The sequence below is a fragment of the Paroedura picta genome, chromosome 2 (genome assembly GCF_049243985.1).
Source record: "Paroedura picta isolate Pp20150507F chromosome 2, Ppicta_v3.0, whole genome shotgun sequence".
In the NCBI taxonomy this organism is placed as follows: Eukaryota; Metazoa; Chordata; class Lepidosauria; order Squamata; family Gekkonidae; genus Paroedura; species Paroedura picta.
The window spans coordinates 171,786,397-171,802,699 of NC_135370.1; the positions used below are offsets into that span (position 1 = coordinate 171,786,397).

The 16,303-nt window shown below is 44.7% G+C and overlaps 1 protein-coding gene across 1 annotated transcript in view; it reads right to left on the minus strand.

Annotated features, from left to right (window-relative positions):
- The window catches only part of LOC143830810 (SERTA domain-containing protein 2-like), a 28,441-nt gene that overhangs the window by 10,305 nt on the left and 1,833 nt on the right, over positions 1 to 16,303 (minus strand). Inside the window, exon 2 of the mRNA XM_077323855.1 lies at positions 9,359 to 9,476. The gene's annotated coding sequence lies outside the window, so the exon portion shown is untranslated. The remainder of the gene's footprint in view (positions 1 to 9,358; positions 9,477 to 16,303) is intronic.

A 16,303-nucleotide genomic window follows, 5' to 3' on the forward strand; every position in this document is an offset into this window, starting at 1 on the left:
TTCTTCCTGCAGAGCAGCCATTCCCAACCAGGGTTACACCAAAACCCCAGACGGATTACTGTATTATATAATTTTCTTCTCTGGAGGACAGAGTGGCTTTCTGCTCATCTGTCTGATCTGCAATGGCCTTGTTGAATTCACAAAAGCACGGGAGAGACTAGCTGAATCTGCTGCACTGCCCCCACCTCCTCCCCCCACCCCCGAATTTCTTCTCAGAGGCTTGCTGGCAGAAAATGGCTGGGGGGAAGGCTGCTGCAAGCAAAGGGATTCAGATATTCAAGCCAGGCAGGACTGTATCCGGTGCCACAGAGTCTACCCTCCTAGTAGTGCCTGGTAGTTTTCCCAAGTTACGAGTGATCTCCAAATCTGTCTGCAGCCCTTGTAGTACCCGGTTTGTGTGCGGATGACACGTGCCCTAATTGGTCCTCAGTGGGAGACATAAATACAACAGGGAGAGGGCACTGCCCCACTGAAAGCCAATCACAGGTCTTCCCAGCCTCCATTCAATTGTTCCTCCTTTGTGTCACTTTTGGGCACTTGGCGGGGAGGAGGAAGAGATGGCAGAAAGGTAAGCTGGTGGCCCAGCTCCTTTGTGGTCCCCAACCTTTTTATCACCGGGGACCACTCAACACTTGACAATTTTACTGAGGCCCGGTGGTGGTGGGGGGGTAGTTTACTCCTCTACTCTCAACCACTGCCCTAACGCTCTCTGATCGCTATGGTAATGTTTAGACATCCCTTCAAAATAAGATACAGACACGCCACAACAATGAACATAAGGAACATTTTATTTTCATGGAAATTTTAACTCATGACAATGACAAATCAATGGGAACCCTGAGCTTGTTTCTCTGCAACGAGATAGTCCCATCTGGGAGTGATGGGAGACAATGACACCTGAAGTGTGTTGTAAAGGGACGGGGGGGGGGGGAGGCGTCCTTTGCGGCCCACCTCCAATTAGTTGACGGACCACATGTGGTTCCGCGGCCCACAGGTTGGGGATCGCTAGGCTAGACCACTGTACTCCCAGGCTCCCTGTCTGGTGGGGGTAGGGGAAGCAAGCCCACAGTGCCAACCCTGTGGCCCAGCTTCCATGGCTGGGCTGCTGTGCTCCCAGGCCCCATGCCCACCAGGGAGCAGGGGAGGCTAGTTGCCCATGCTCTGGACCAGCCCACTCTGCAAGAGCCCTCCTGCCTACTAAAGAGTGGGGGAGGGTGGCTGGCCACCCTCGGCAGTGCTGCGCCAGTCTGGTTTACACGCAGGGCCACCCTCCTGCCCAGCACCACTTTCTAGAGCTCATTTTTTAAAACAGGCTTTTATACTAGTCACACAGATCATTTCCCCTGAGAACTGCTGCTTTACATGGTGGGCTTTAGGACAGCTAAGATGAATACTTCCTTGTTTTGCTCAGGCAAGATGCTGCAGACACAAAAATGAAACTAACTTCTTAACAGGCTGCCTGTTGTGGAGAGTGGAAAGCGAATGTAAGCTGCTTTGAGACCCCATTGGGCAGTGAAAAGTGGGGTATAAAAAACAATATTTCTTTTTCACTTAGGTTCTTATTTGCAGTGATTGTGTGACAATTTAGTCAGGTAGAATGGTGATTCTAGATCTTTGCAGAAGATCATGATCAATAAAATGTATGCAAAGTCTACTAAGCAATAGGCTTATCACTTTGGGACTATCATATCAACTGCATATTAACAGAGCCCTGTTTGCAGCTGTCAGCCAAGAGTGATCACTGCAAGACATCAGAAGGGTTAACCCAAATTTCTCCACCCCACCAGCCAAAGAGGCCGCAATGTAATTCCTGAGCCATCATCCAAGGAGTCACCTGTTCTATCTGTCACAGCAACTGATGGTACAGAGGAGCAGCTGCCAGTGCAATGTACATACACCCAGTGAGGACTGAGAACAGTATTCACGCAAAAGAAAATAGTTAAGCCAAAGCCTCCCATTGCTTTTTCCTAGCTACATTTCCTATTCTGTTTCCACAAAGCCCTTTGTGGAGAACCAATGGCGATAAGCTTGCAATTGCCTTGCTCTGTTTCCATGCAAAACTAGAGCTGATTGAGTTTTGCTAAAATCAGTTACCAACCCGACAACTGATCCGTTAACTGAACAATTTAAAGTCTTGAAAAGTTCCAACCAAGATGATATTGAAGGACCTAAGAAAAGAGAGGGAAAAGGACTGCCCTCTGACTCTTTTAGTTAGAAGCCATCATTTCAATATGGAAAGAGAAATTGTGGTGCCGGAAGTTTAGATTCAAACTAGAATGAAACAATAATAATTTTGGGCAAAACTAGCTGTGATGGTGAAACTCAAATACTTTGGCCACCTCATCAGAAGGAAGGGCTCCCTGGAGAATTGAGGGCAAAAGAAGAAGGGGACGACAGAGAATGAGGTGGCTGGATGTAGTCACTGAAGCTGTAGGTGCGAACTTAAATGGACTCCGGGGAATGGTAGAGGACAGGAAGGCCTGGAGGATCATTGGCCATGAGGTCGCAATGGGTCGGACACGACTTCACAACTAACAACAACAGCTGTGATGGAGGCTTTGTGGCCAGCACAAAGATGCCACCATTTTAGAGTCATCTAAAAAATACCATGAGGACACAATCCTGATCTGCATGATGCCCCCCCACATACACACACACTTCTTTTAAAACACTAAAAGAGCCACCAGGTGGTGACAAGATCATGTGGGCAATTAAAAAGGCACGGGGGGGGGGGGGGAGACGAAAAAAGTGTTTCAAAAACTGCCATACTGCTGTTGTGATCAGGGTTGGGCCCTGCTGGCATTCTTAAAAGGTAAAGGTATCCCCTGTGCAAATACCGAGTCATGTCTGACCCTTGGGGTGACGCCCTCCAGCGTTTTCATGGCAGACTCAATACAGGGTAGTTTGCCATTTCCTTCCCCAGTCATTACCATTTGCCCCCCAGCAAGCTGAGTACTCATTTTACCAATCTCGGAAGGATGGAAGGCTGAGTCAACCTTGAGCCGGCTGCTGGGATCGAACTCCCAACCTCATGGGCAGACAGCTTCAGACAGCATTTCTGCTGCTTACCACTCTGCGCCACAAGAGGCCCTGCTGGCATTCTTACATGGCATTAAACTGGTGACAGTGGAGGACACTATCAAGCCCAGTCTGGCCCTTCACTACTTGGTTACTCATTAATAAGATGTGAAACTTCTAAAACCTCTTAATGACTCTTTGGATTTGCCCAAAAGAACATCCAGTATTGGTGGACAAATAGTGTGCATAAGTGAATACTGTGTACACGATTTACAGGCTCACAGGAATTAAACCACACTATTTTTTATATTTCAAACAGTCAGCTCCAGCAGCTGCCATAGTAGGCCAAAGTTTTGACACGTAGTCTTTGAAAGTATGAATAGCCATTTCAGGTTATTTTCAAACCTCAGTGTTCTAAAGCATTTATAACTGTTTGCAGTCATAGCCGGGGATACGTGATGCCTTACTGCAGATCCTGGAGTACTTGTTACCTATTTTTAACAGGAATTTAAGAGAACAAGCACCATCTCCCCCACATTTTAAGCCCAAATTTGACAGCATCACCGTGATGACGTGGGAGCATGGTCTGGGGGATTTTTAGGTGGCTATTCAATCGATCTTTCTTGCCTTCACCTCCACAGTTTAAATTAGAAAAAGTTGACTGGGTGATAGAGGTTTATAAAATAATAAACTGGGTGGAAAATGCAGACAAAACTTATTCTCTCTCTCTGCCATAATACAAGAAGAGGAAGAGGAGGAAGAAGAGTTCATTCTTATATGCCGCTTTTCTCTAACCAAAGGAGTCTCAAAGCAGTTTACAGTCGCCTTCCCTTTTCTCTCCCCACAACAGACACCCTTGTGAAGGGAGGTCAGGCTGAGAGAGCCCTGATATCACTGCTTGGTCAGAACAGTTTTATCAGTGCCATGGGGAGCCCAAGGTCACCCAGATGGCTGCATGTGGGGGAGTGCAGAATTGAACCCAGCACGCCAGATTAGAAGTCCACAATCCTAACCACTACACCAAACTAAAACTCAAGACACCCAATGAATTTAAACAGAGACAGAAGAAAATAGTTCATTAGTAAAAATAGGGGGCCAAGTTAGTTGATCGTTATTAGTCACAATTAAATGGAACCATGTTTAGAAACAATAGCTTTCTGAGTAGCAGTGCTGGGGGGGGGGCGGTAACAACAGGGGGAGGATTTGGCCCGAGGCACCTTGCTGACTACTGTATGAAGCCGGACGCTGGCTTAAATGGACCCCTGTTCTGATCTTGCAATTTTCAGAACAATTAGACCAGTGGTCCCCAACCCGCGGGCCACGGCCCAGTGCCGGGCAGCGAAGGCCTTGGTGCCAGGCCGCAGCTCCCTCTTCCCCCCCCGAAGTGAGAAGCTCACCAGGCCGCGAGCAAATTGGCCGCCAAAGCGGCCAATTAGCTCGCGGCCCGGCAAGTTTCTTGTTTCGGGAGGGGGGAGAAGAGAAGCTTGCCGAGCTGCAAGCTAATCGGCCGCTTTGGCGGCCGATTTGCTGGCGGCCCAGAGAGGCCGGGAGAGGGAGCCGCAGCCGCCGGCGCAAACGCGCATGCGTGGACTGCCGCGCACGCGCGTTTGTGCCCCTACTGGGTGCAAACGGCAGTGCGCGCATGCGCATTTGCGCTGGGGCTGCCGCGTCTGCGCGGGGTCCCGGACCACCCTCTCCCCTCACTCCGGAGCAGTGGTCCACGGCAGCCAGAAGGTTGCGGACCACTGAATTAGACCACAGCTTTTTTAGCAGTGCTTCTGCCTGGAGCACAGAAGATGACTCGACTATCTGGAACTCTGCTAAAGCCAAAGAGGCTATTCCTTAGCGGGGCCAAAGGTCACCTCAGAACCACATATAAGCTTGCTGAGACTCCTTGGAGGAAAACATAAAACAGCAGTAAAAAGCATACTCCTATGCAGGCTTATGGCTTCCTCACTGAAATCAATGTGCTTAGACTGGGTTGAAAGAGAAGTGGCTGTTGATTTATGTGATGCTTCAACTGGTACAATACATTGGCTATAACTCTGTAGATTTAAAGAGCAAAATGCTTATGCTTGAATAGGTCTCTATTGGAATGTTAAGAAGGTCTCACAATTTCACTGTAAAACGTAGACGCCTACTTCATTTGCCTTACTAGCCAAACAGATGTAGTGCAGACGCTGTGCTCCAGAGTATTCTGCAGCCTTCATCTTGGTTACCCTCAGAACAGCTCTTTTAAGGTAAAATCAGTACCATGCGAAAAACAGGAGATGGAAGGTGAGGGAAATATCTTAGCATTAAGTGCCTACTGTAGCCTTGGGCAAGGTAAGATTCAAATGACAGTCTCGAGTTTTCAACCATCTTTAGAGCTTCCAAAGAACCACAAGCTCTCAAGACGATTCACAGTCTATGTGAATGCTCAAAAGAGCCGTAGGGAAGGGCGGTATAAAAATATAAATAAATATAAAATGAAAGTCTTGAATAACTAGTGAACGATACTGGAAGCATTAGTACACAAGCTCAGCAACAATTTCCCCCGCTCTGTTTTTAAAGTTATTTTTAGTTATTTGACAAACTGTAACCTGGCCCTAGATCAGTTATCAAGAAGAGCTACAGGCTTCTATCTCAGCCGCAGAAAAAAATGATCAAACACAGGATATCACTTGAGTATTTTCTGGCTTTCACGATGCTGCACTAGGGTATGCGCACAAGTTGTTTACCAACGCCAGGACTTCAACAGGAAATGGCTATTCTGAATGAGTAGACACATGTTGAGCAATTTCACAGTAAGCCTCGTTTCTCATCAGTCATCAACGTAAGTTAATACACACCTTATTTACTGAAATGTTTTGCTTGAAGTCTCAGGTGCTGTATCTCCCAATGACCAATTACTCCCAACTTAGAAGGCCCTGCGCCATTCACTAGCCGGCCTCAGGAACCTCCTCAGGTCTAGATAACTGCAACATGCCCTACCTTGATCTATTCCTGATGCTTAAAGGAGCTGCAAGCGCTGCATTAATAGCAACAGATCACTGCAAAAACATCACACAGGCACCCTAGGACTGGTTGGTGAGGGCACCAGACAGTTCTGAGTAGAAGAGTGCTGGCTAGGAATAGACAACCCTGTTTTTTTTACAAATAGTCAAAAGCAGTTTAAAAGGGAAGGACTAGTGCTCATAATGGTACGTACACTTGTAGCCAAGAGTTTTTGCATTTTTTGTATTTGTATTTTTTTAGTACTGTCGGAAAGGCCTGCTAAACCTGTTTCATCAGAGGCCACAATGCAATAAAAAGAGCATCTGCATTAGGGCAAGAAAGTCTCCTTCAAACCACTTGCCAGCCTTTTAGAAACAAATGTCTGTTGCGTCCTACGCCAAGACTGCTCCTTAATCCTTTCCCAAGTATTTCTTACATTTAATATATTTATACTCTGCAGGCTTGGCCTAAAAAGGCTCATAATGAATTACTACTGAACCATTTCAGTCTGTGGTGGGGACAAGCCCTTAGTGATTAGAATTACCTTGCTACTGGGGACAATTTTATTATCTGAATATTAGATTTCTACATTTTCCTACTTGCATTTGATGAGGGAAGCATTGACTCTTAAAATATTATTACCCCCCCCCAAATATTGCTGGTCTCTAAGGGGCTACTAGACTCTAATCTAGCTCTTCAGTTGTAGACCTGCATGGCTACCCTCTGCACCTACGTTTCATATTTAATTTCAATACATCCACCATAACCTCCAAGGCATCCTCTGATAATATAGGATCAAATCAAATGCCTTTATTGGCATTAACCAAACATAGATATATTAGTGTTCAAAGTGTGCTAAAATCATTCAAGCAAAAACTCAAATTCGCTATACATCTTTAGCGTATTTGAACAAGGTTAAGTAGATAAATCTGGTGGTGGCTTCAGTTATCTGGTAATTTTGGCTGCTCAACAGATGTCGGAGCAGTGTTGTAGGAATATGGATGTCTACTTCTCATTAGAGGATTTATGAGGTGATATTTCAGGAGGGTATGTCACTCACAGTATAGATCTGGGGTAGTCAACCTGTGGTCCTCCAGATGTTCATGGACTACAATTCCCATGAGCTGGGAATTCCCACTACAATGGGAATTGTAGTTCATGAACGTCTGGAGGACCACAGGTTGACTACCCCAGGTGTAGATAATATAGGATAAAAACTCATCTGGGCAGACAGCAGGGGGTCATCAAGTATTTCCTTCAAACTATAGAAAGATCAAACCACCCCTGCCACATGGTCTTTCTGCAAAATACATGGGTTGGAAGAAAACCAAGATGCACAATAAGCTGAAGCTAGATAATATTGCATATATTTCAAATTTTTCATCAAAGTTTTCAGCACCCCACCCCTGGGGGTGGGGGAGAGATACAACAGGAAAACCAGACCCCCTCCCCCCCCGTTTCAAAATTTCAGGAAATGGTGTCTGTGCTTACTGTGAATTTTGAACTGGATATCCACTTAACCAAAGTATGCTTAAAGCTTAGAAGAATGTATTGGAACGCACAGAACAAGCCAATTGTCAAGCTACTTTGTTTAATAAAATGACCATATACAGGTTCAGAATGTAAGAAAAGTTAATGTAGGCTTGATGCAACAATCCCCACAGGTCTTCTGCATTCTGCATTCTGCCCTTCCTGACCATAGTGAAAGCAGATTACTTCACAGAGGCCCCTCAAACCCAGGATCCAACTTTCCTCGGTTCAGAACAAACCACTGGGTGGAGGATACGAGTCTTGTGCCTGGCTCAGTGCAGTGTTTGACAGCACACTATATAACAAATTCACCAAAATTCAATAGGCCCATATTTAGTCAGTAATAGGGGTGTGCAAAAAATATTTTTGCCTGGCTCAGACCTGAAATAATTTCAGTATTTCTGAAAGAACCAAGGTTTTTGTTTTGTTTTTTAAATCCTGATTTATTTATTTTTTGGACGGGGGGAAGGGGGCAATAGACTCAAAAATCCGGAAAAGCCAGCCTGCTAATTGACTGGCTTGCCTTCTCCTGCAGAGAAGTTTACCACATTACAGAAGCTGTCCCCAGGATCGGCGTGTGGCAAAGAGGTCACTCACCACCACATGTAGACAGACACGAGGGGATCAGCAGGGGCAGTGGGGGCTGAGAGCTCCATGCTCCCCTAGCTGATCTGGGGTAACTCCTTAGCTCAGGCAGGCCTAGTCCAAGTAGTTTGGAGCTGGCAGCTCCCACCACCACTGCTGATCTGGCTGGAAGGGCTTCACTTGCAGCACAAAAGAATCCGGTTTTTATTAGCTATACGGCTAGCCAATAATATCAGAGAATCTGTAATTGGTGTAAATAATACCAAAGAAATACCAGTAAGGTATTTTTCAGGTATTTTTTCAGCTCAGTTTAGCCCCATGCACACCCCTAGTCAATACCCGAGTGCCAGAGCACCTGGGAACCCCACATACACAGCCAACAGAAAAGGCTGCGGGATGCAAGCTACAGTATTTCTTTGGTGACATGCTGACAGAGGTCACAAGAAGACAGTTTACAAGGCAGCGACAAGAAATTCCATGTTTAGAAAATCTTGGTTGGAAAGTGGCTACTTCTCACAGACACAAGATGTGATTTTCTTTAAAATTTGCTTTTAATTTCAATTAATCCCGAAATGGCAAAAATTAAGACACATGTTCTAAGGCAGCGGTTCTCAACTCTACCTGTGCTGAGACCCCAACTTTGGCAGTGGTAGTGGCAGCATGTGCATGCGCAGGCGATGTGTGTGTTCGTGCACAGGTGCACAACAATCAAGGGGGCACAAAGGCGGCCATTGCCATGGCTCCGCTGCCGCCTCCACACACTGCCGCCTGCTGCGGCAGCCAGCAACCTGGAGACCTTGGGTAAGGGGCCAAGTGACCCCAAATGGGATCGCGACCCCAAGGTTGAGAACCACTGTTCTAAGGTATCAGTGTGTAGAAATTTGCAGTTCTCTCGAGTACTGGGTATATTTACTTGTAGAATACAACAACACTTTTGCATCTTCTTTGTACCATTAATAGCTGGCACTCTTAATATTCCATCTCTTGTTTGCAAGGAACCAAGGGAAGCTGGTAGTTATCTTCCCTCTGACACTACTAAAGTTTTGAGATATCTTTTTTTTGATTCACAATGGTTCATATAAGAGTTAGAGGGATGGTTGTTTGGCGATCTGTGAAGATAAATTAATGCTGGGAAAATAACAACAGGTTAAGCTTCTACTCCCATCTATTGTAACAGCTGAACAGTCTACAGAGATGGACTCTGTTATGTTTGTTAAGCCCAAGAACTTTGAAGAAGATAACACCTTACCCTTAAAAAATAAAAGGCCAGAATAGTTCAGATATGATGCAGGGTGGGTTCATCCAAATCAGCGTTCAAGGACAGCTCTGGTAACTGCCACAGTACTCCTTTCAGCCGAGTGATGCAACTTCAGGGAAGAATTAGACAAACAGTTGGTTACTATAACGTTTTATAAGGATGATTGCTAACACAATGGGCTTGAACATTATGATTATTTCTGTAAGCCTCGCAAATAAATATTTGATAACTGTTGTGCATAATTTTCTACTTCGGACCAATGCTGCTGCTTACAGGTATCAGTTCAGATGTCTATTTATTTATTTATTTATTTATTTATATTTTTTTATTTATCCCCACCACTCCCCAAACCATCCCGGCTCATGGCAGTTTATAATCAAAGATTAAAATACAATATGACATAATAAATATACAATATGACCCCTCAACAATAACAATAACCAAGATGGCAGGAAAGCAGATTGTAGTCTGTCTCCTGAGGATGATGGTGGCGATTGGGGATGGATTGGGGATGGGGTGGGTTTTTACACCCCATCCCCAATCCATCCACAATAGCCACCATCATCCTCAGGAGAAAGACTATTCCCAGATATCAAAGGCAGTGTCCCCACAAGGCCTATATAGGGAGGGACCTGATCTTCCCAGCCTGGCCTCAACCAAATGCCTGGTGGAAGAGCTCTGTCTACAGGCCCTGCAGAACAGGGGTAGTCAACCTGTGGTCCTCCAGATGTTCATGGACTACAATTCCCATGAGCCCATGCCAGCAAACACTGGCAGAGGCTCACTGGAATTGTTGTCCATGGACATCTGGAGGACCACAGGTTGACTACCCCTGCTGTAGAACGATGACAGCTCTGTCAGGGCCCTCAGCTCTTCCGGGAGTTCATTCCACCAGGTCGGGGCCACGACTGGAAAAGGCCCTGGTCGAGTCTCCTTGGGGCCAGGGACCATCAGCAGATTCATACCCGCAGAGCAAAGAGCCCTACGGTGAGGGGGGCTGGTATAAGGAGACAAGTAGTCTTCCAGATAAGCAGGGCCCTGGCCACAGATGACCTTAAAGGTTAGAACCAAAACCTTGAACCTGATCTGGAAGCCAATTGGTAACCAATGCAGCTGCCTCAGCATAGGCTAGATGTCGGTCTACCCCCACCGCCACCCTCTGTGACTGGCGCTGGATAAAGGAGACCAGCCACTGTAAGGCTGTCCCCCCAATCCCCAAACTAGTGAGGCGGCAGGCTAGCAGCTCGTGGTCGACCACATCAAATGCAGCTGACAGATCGAGAAGTATGAGGATGTACCCCATGACGGCTGCCAGAGGCCTGTAGAAAAATGCCCAGTTTCATATCAAAACAAGTGACCCAATGCTCATAGGAGTAGCCCAACAACTGGAATGGATCCAAGGAGCACAGTGATCCAATAGGCCTTCTGCCTGAAGTCTCCAGATTGAGCTCACCCGCATGGCCATAAGTAATTAATTCAAGTTTGCTAACCAATAATCAGAAACCTGAGAGCCCTCTTCCCAACACAGCCTTACCTCCTAATTCAATCACTTGCCCAGGGAAGATCATCAAGCAACTGCTCAGCCTTAGTTGAATCTACCCAAGATTGTCTGTTTGCTACTGAAGCAGCTCTACTATACCTCTCTACTTATTATGTTTCTATACCACCTACCCTTTCGGCTCAGGGAGGTTTACATAGAACGTGGAGCTAACTGGAGTATAATTCATAGCACTGAGTAACAACGATAACAAGAGCGGTTCCAATTACTGATGATAATGGTTTCTATAACATTCCCATATAGCAATTCTATCTGAGAAAGGGGCTTTAATCTACCCACCTGAAACCATCCCACCTATATTTTCACACTGTGCTCATCCCACCTAGCGAGGCCATCTATGGATGGTCATACTCCCGTGGAATGTACATCCATCTGCACTCGCCCCAAAATTCAAATGCATCAATAGGAACCCCTTGAACATTTGAGCCAATCTCTATGTGGATACTAAACAAAACTGAGCTAACAACTGGAGTTTTTGTCCATTGAAGTATAGTCATTTCAACAGGCCTTCTCGAGGCCCTCCAATGATAAGTACATTCTGCTTGTGAACGTCCTTCCTCAGCTTTGCAGTTTGCTTTACCACTGCTGAAATCACTGAAACACCTTTTTTAGCTCCTGGATCCCCAGCTCTGGAGTTGGGTTTCAGTTTTTTGGCCATTGTTCCAGAGGATTTCCCCACTCCAGACCATTTTTTCCTTCTCCTGTCACAGACTGCATTGAATCTGACTTTTCACTCCAGGATAAACATGGTAAGACTTCCCTTTAGCTTAGCTTCACCATTTGTATCCTGTTTAGGCAACAAATAAGGGTTCTACAACCAGGATTCTCTCATTATATTACAATTCTGTTTTTGCTTTCCTCGCATTTCATATTCGAGCTTTGTAGTCGAGGGGACTAACAATTTTCTTGTTTGAGCTCTGTCATGTCTTTCTAAGTGAACTGTGCTAGAACATTATCTATTTGTACAACAGACTAAAATTGTTCTAAATAAGTATCCCAGTACCCATGTACGGTTCTCCTATAGGTACAGACACTCTGCAAGTGACAGACTAGGCATGAAGACCAATCTAAGCAGCACTAGTTTGTGCTTAGAACAGCACAGGACTATGTTACCTGTACAATATATTCTCACCTCTGTTTAAGCATTAGAAGGCTACCGGCCACGCATGCAGTCTTTCCAGCCCTATACTGTGCTTTGCTATGGGTACTGCATGTGCACTTTTATCACTCAATTACATGCTAAGGGACAACTGGTAGCCACCTGAGGAGAAATCAGCATAACACATAATCACTGGAAACCCCTTTTCTTCAGAATGAAAATTTCAAAAGTGCTTTGACAAAACAGTACTACTAGAAAGAGCTCTCCATAAGCAAAGCAGCACAACAGATCAAATGCAACAAGGGAGAACTTTGGTCCTGGGGGCATTTCTAAAGAGTGCTAGAAAAGCAGGTGTTTTCACATAAGGCTACCATAGAAGATGGAAGGGAAAATGGTGGTATCATTTGCTGACAGACTCATACTTCATTTTCAGAAAGATCTCATTGCAGATCATTAACAGCAACTCAAGTAAACTTCTCAACACATGACTAAAGTACTCAAGCAGGCAAAATGGTAGCTAAAAGCATGATCCTCCCCCCCCCCCAAAAAAAAAAACAGGCACATAGAGCTGACCCCAAAATATAACCCAGTGCACTTCGGGAGCATATAGGCAAAGCTCACTGGTTTTACTCTTGCTGCTGCTTCTATTACTTGCTTGGTTGGAATGAATGTTCTTGGATTATGTTATTTTTTTTGTTTAAATATGTCTACATGTGGTGGATAGAACAGTAACAGTTTAAGTTTCAGAAATGAAACATATTCTAGTCCTTGCTTATAAACGTCAGGACTCCTGTGAACAGAAATTATATATCATATAAATGATTAAGATCAGATCAAAGCCTTGCTCTTCATAGGAAATGCGGAAGTCTTGACGCACATGATACAGATATAAAGCACTTCGGCATTCACTGCAATTAGTGTATTCTCTTGAAGGGACCATTAATGCAGTTAAGTGTTCATAAATTCTGAAACATGGTACCAGAGTAGCAGGAGAGTCTCTTCCCTTTACATTCTGCTTCCTACAAGAGTAAAACCCAAGGGAGTCAAGCTTCCATATAGCCTGCACAAAGAGAAACCAGACAGAACTTCCTGAAAGCCACTGCCTGCACCTCCCACGGTAGCAAGGCAGAAGCTTGCAATAACATTTTTGCTCTGGATAGGGAGAAGTTACTCTCCTTCTCTCTCTTCCTTTGACACCTATAACAAAATAGACAGTTTCAGCCAACTGTCTTCTGCCAAACAGTCTCTTCAAAGACTCAGTTTTCTCACAGGCACCTGAATGGCCACTGCTACAAATTCATTCACTACGTTCTACCATATTTTCTCACTCATGGTTCACCAAGATCCTCCTCTCCCAAACTCCCATCTAGTTCTCTAACACATAAGATTTCACCTTAGTACCTAAATACACTCAACTCACCCCATATAGCACATTAAGAACAATTCTGATGGAAGTTGGGCCACAGCCTAGCCCAGTTAACATGTTCCATCGTAAGCCCATTTATCCTGGTCCCACCATTCAAAACAACTTCATGCATTCTTCCACTTTCAGAAGATTTCTACTTTACTCCAAACAGACACAGAAACCTCTCCAAATCCCAGTAGCTGCAATTTTAGAAATTCTACTTCCCTTATACAGAAGCCTAACCCTAAATCTGAACTAGCCTGCTCCTTTTTATATCGCACAGAGCCGTATGGAAGGGTCAGTATAAAAATCTAAATAAATAAAATTCCTCCCGCTCTTCCAAATGGCATACAAACAGCATTTCCTGACTTCGTCTCTTCCAAGATTTTCCAAATGATGCTCTTTCCAAATCTCTTCATACACAGCCAGTCTTTTTAATTTCGAATTTAATCACAGTTCTATACTTTGATTCTTACCATCCTGGTTCTGTTGTGTATATAACACCTCTGCCTTCATTTAATAGCACATAAATTCAATCCCTCACTCTCCCACCTCAAATTAGATAGCAAATTCAAAGGGGCTTTTCTCCTAAATGTCAACAAGGCCTACATATCCTTCCCAAAGATTAGACCCTATAATAACTTTTACCCACTTATCTGCACACCAGCTTTTATGATCTCCAAAACCCTAGCTCTGTTCCCTCTTCTGTTAACCCAGGCGTTCTTAGCCAGGGTTTCATGTAACCCTAGGGTTTCCAGAATGGGTGGGGGTTAATTCAATTTTTATATATATTTTAAATGTGTTAAATATTTATCAGGTGATATAGCCACATATGGTCATGTCAACCCAACCACCCCTCCCAAAATGGCCAACAGTGGACCTGGAGGGGGTGGGGAGGAGCCCCTGGTGGGCGTGTACACAGCTATGCTTCCCAACCATATTCTGCATGATCGCACCACTCCTGGAGTTTCTCAGAGATGGAAGAATGTTTCAGGGGTTCCTTGACAGTAAAAAAAAAGTGGAGAAAGTCTGCCTTAACAAATAATATCTGGTGCTTGTGTAATCAACTCACCAGAACTGTAAATAGATGAATAATTCCTGGGTGCCCAGTTGGCCGAGCACCTAGACTTTCCAGTTCTACATCTCGCCATGCCCAGCCAAGTCTCATCCAGCATTTTTTTTTTTGCTTTAATTCTGCAGCTTCTACTTCTCAGATGCAGTTTATATTCCTCCTTTCCCCTCAAGACTATTTCATGTAGCCTCAATCTCTCAATAACATGATTCCACACCTAGAGCTACTAACCCCCTGCAAAATATCCATGTCCATATCAACGTCTTCTACCAACGTTTAACTCCAGGAGGAGGAACAGCTGGTTTTTATATGCCGCTTTTCTTGACCAGAAGTCTCAAAGCGGCTTCAAATCACCTTCCCTTTCCTCTGTGAGGGAGGTCAGGCAGTGAGGGCCCTGATATTACTGCTCAGCCCAAGGTGACCCAACTGGCTGCATGTGTGGGGAGTAGGGAACCAAACACAGCTCGCCACATTATAAGCTGCCGCTCTTAACCACTACACCAGGCTGGCTCCCCAGTCAAATCCTTTCTTCCCCAAGAATCAGACATCCATAACTTCCTTCCAAGACTTTGTCAGAACTTACAACAACCCACCCCACTGAAAAACCCTTTTAATTTTTTTTTTATGTTTATACCTTGCCCTTCTCCCCAGTTTTGTATTAAAGCTTTAGCCAGGCTTCTTCTGCCATAACTTGCTCCAAGCTAACTGCTTTTCAGTACCTACTAGCCTTTTCTAGTCAGCACAAACAAAAGGCATCCTTTCTCTATGTGCAATTCTACATCTCCCATCTACACTATCCCAACTCGGCACCTCTGATAAGCTAGAAAATAGCTTCCACTTGTGAATTTAGGACCTATTTACCTCCCACACATTTTGTTGTTAGTTATTCCTAACTTAACCAGTTAATGGTTACTATTCCCACCTCATAAAGGTAGATCCAGGTGGGTAGCCACATTAGTCTGAAGTAGCAGAAGAAAATCCTGTGGGACCTTTAGGACAAACACATTTTTATTTAAGATGGGAGTTTTTGTGCGCACCACAAGTGGTCTGAAGACGTGAGCATGCACATGAAAGCTCCCATCTTAAATTAAATTTGGTTGATCTTAAAAGTTGTCATTTGACTCAAACTTTGTTCTATCACCACCTCAGATCACCTACTGCATTCTCTGGCTCATAAATCCTTAAGAAAGTCAAACCTTACTTATCGAGCATTGAGTCTTTAACACCCTGTAAAATTTTGTTAAGATGCTACCAAACTCAAATTTTGATCTACTCCTGTAAACTGACATGGCCACCCATCTGAAACTACTTCCTTAAGGGAACCCCCCCTTTCAAAAATTATTACCCCAGTGCTCACAGTATAGTGTTTTATTTGAAATTGGGATACTTGGGTTCCAAACTGTACTACACCAGGGAAACTAGCATCACCTGCTCCATAGTGTTGTTTAGCTGAAAAGCACAGAACTGGAGAGAAGGAATAAAATAAATCAATCAGGAGCTCTGCTGAACATTCCCTCCTCCAAGATATCAGTGTGCCAATTTCCTTAAGACAATCACTATCCCCCCAATACCAGTTTTCATCCACCAAACGAAACCTGGCCTCAAACGCAACATCTATCTTTTTCTCTGTATTCTAACCCCATTATTTCTGTAAGTACTCTCACTTATATGCTGAGACACTAACAAGAAACTTATGTTTATGTTATAAGAGTTGCCTAGGCCTGCAGCCCCCATGCCCCACATTTCCGATTAGCCGCTCCTCCAATTCTAAGCCCACCACAGCATCATCACTTCATTGAGCA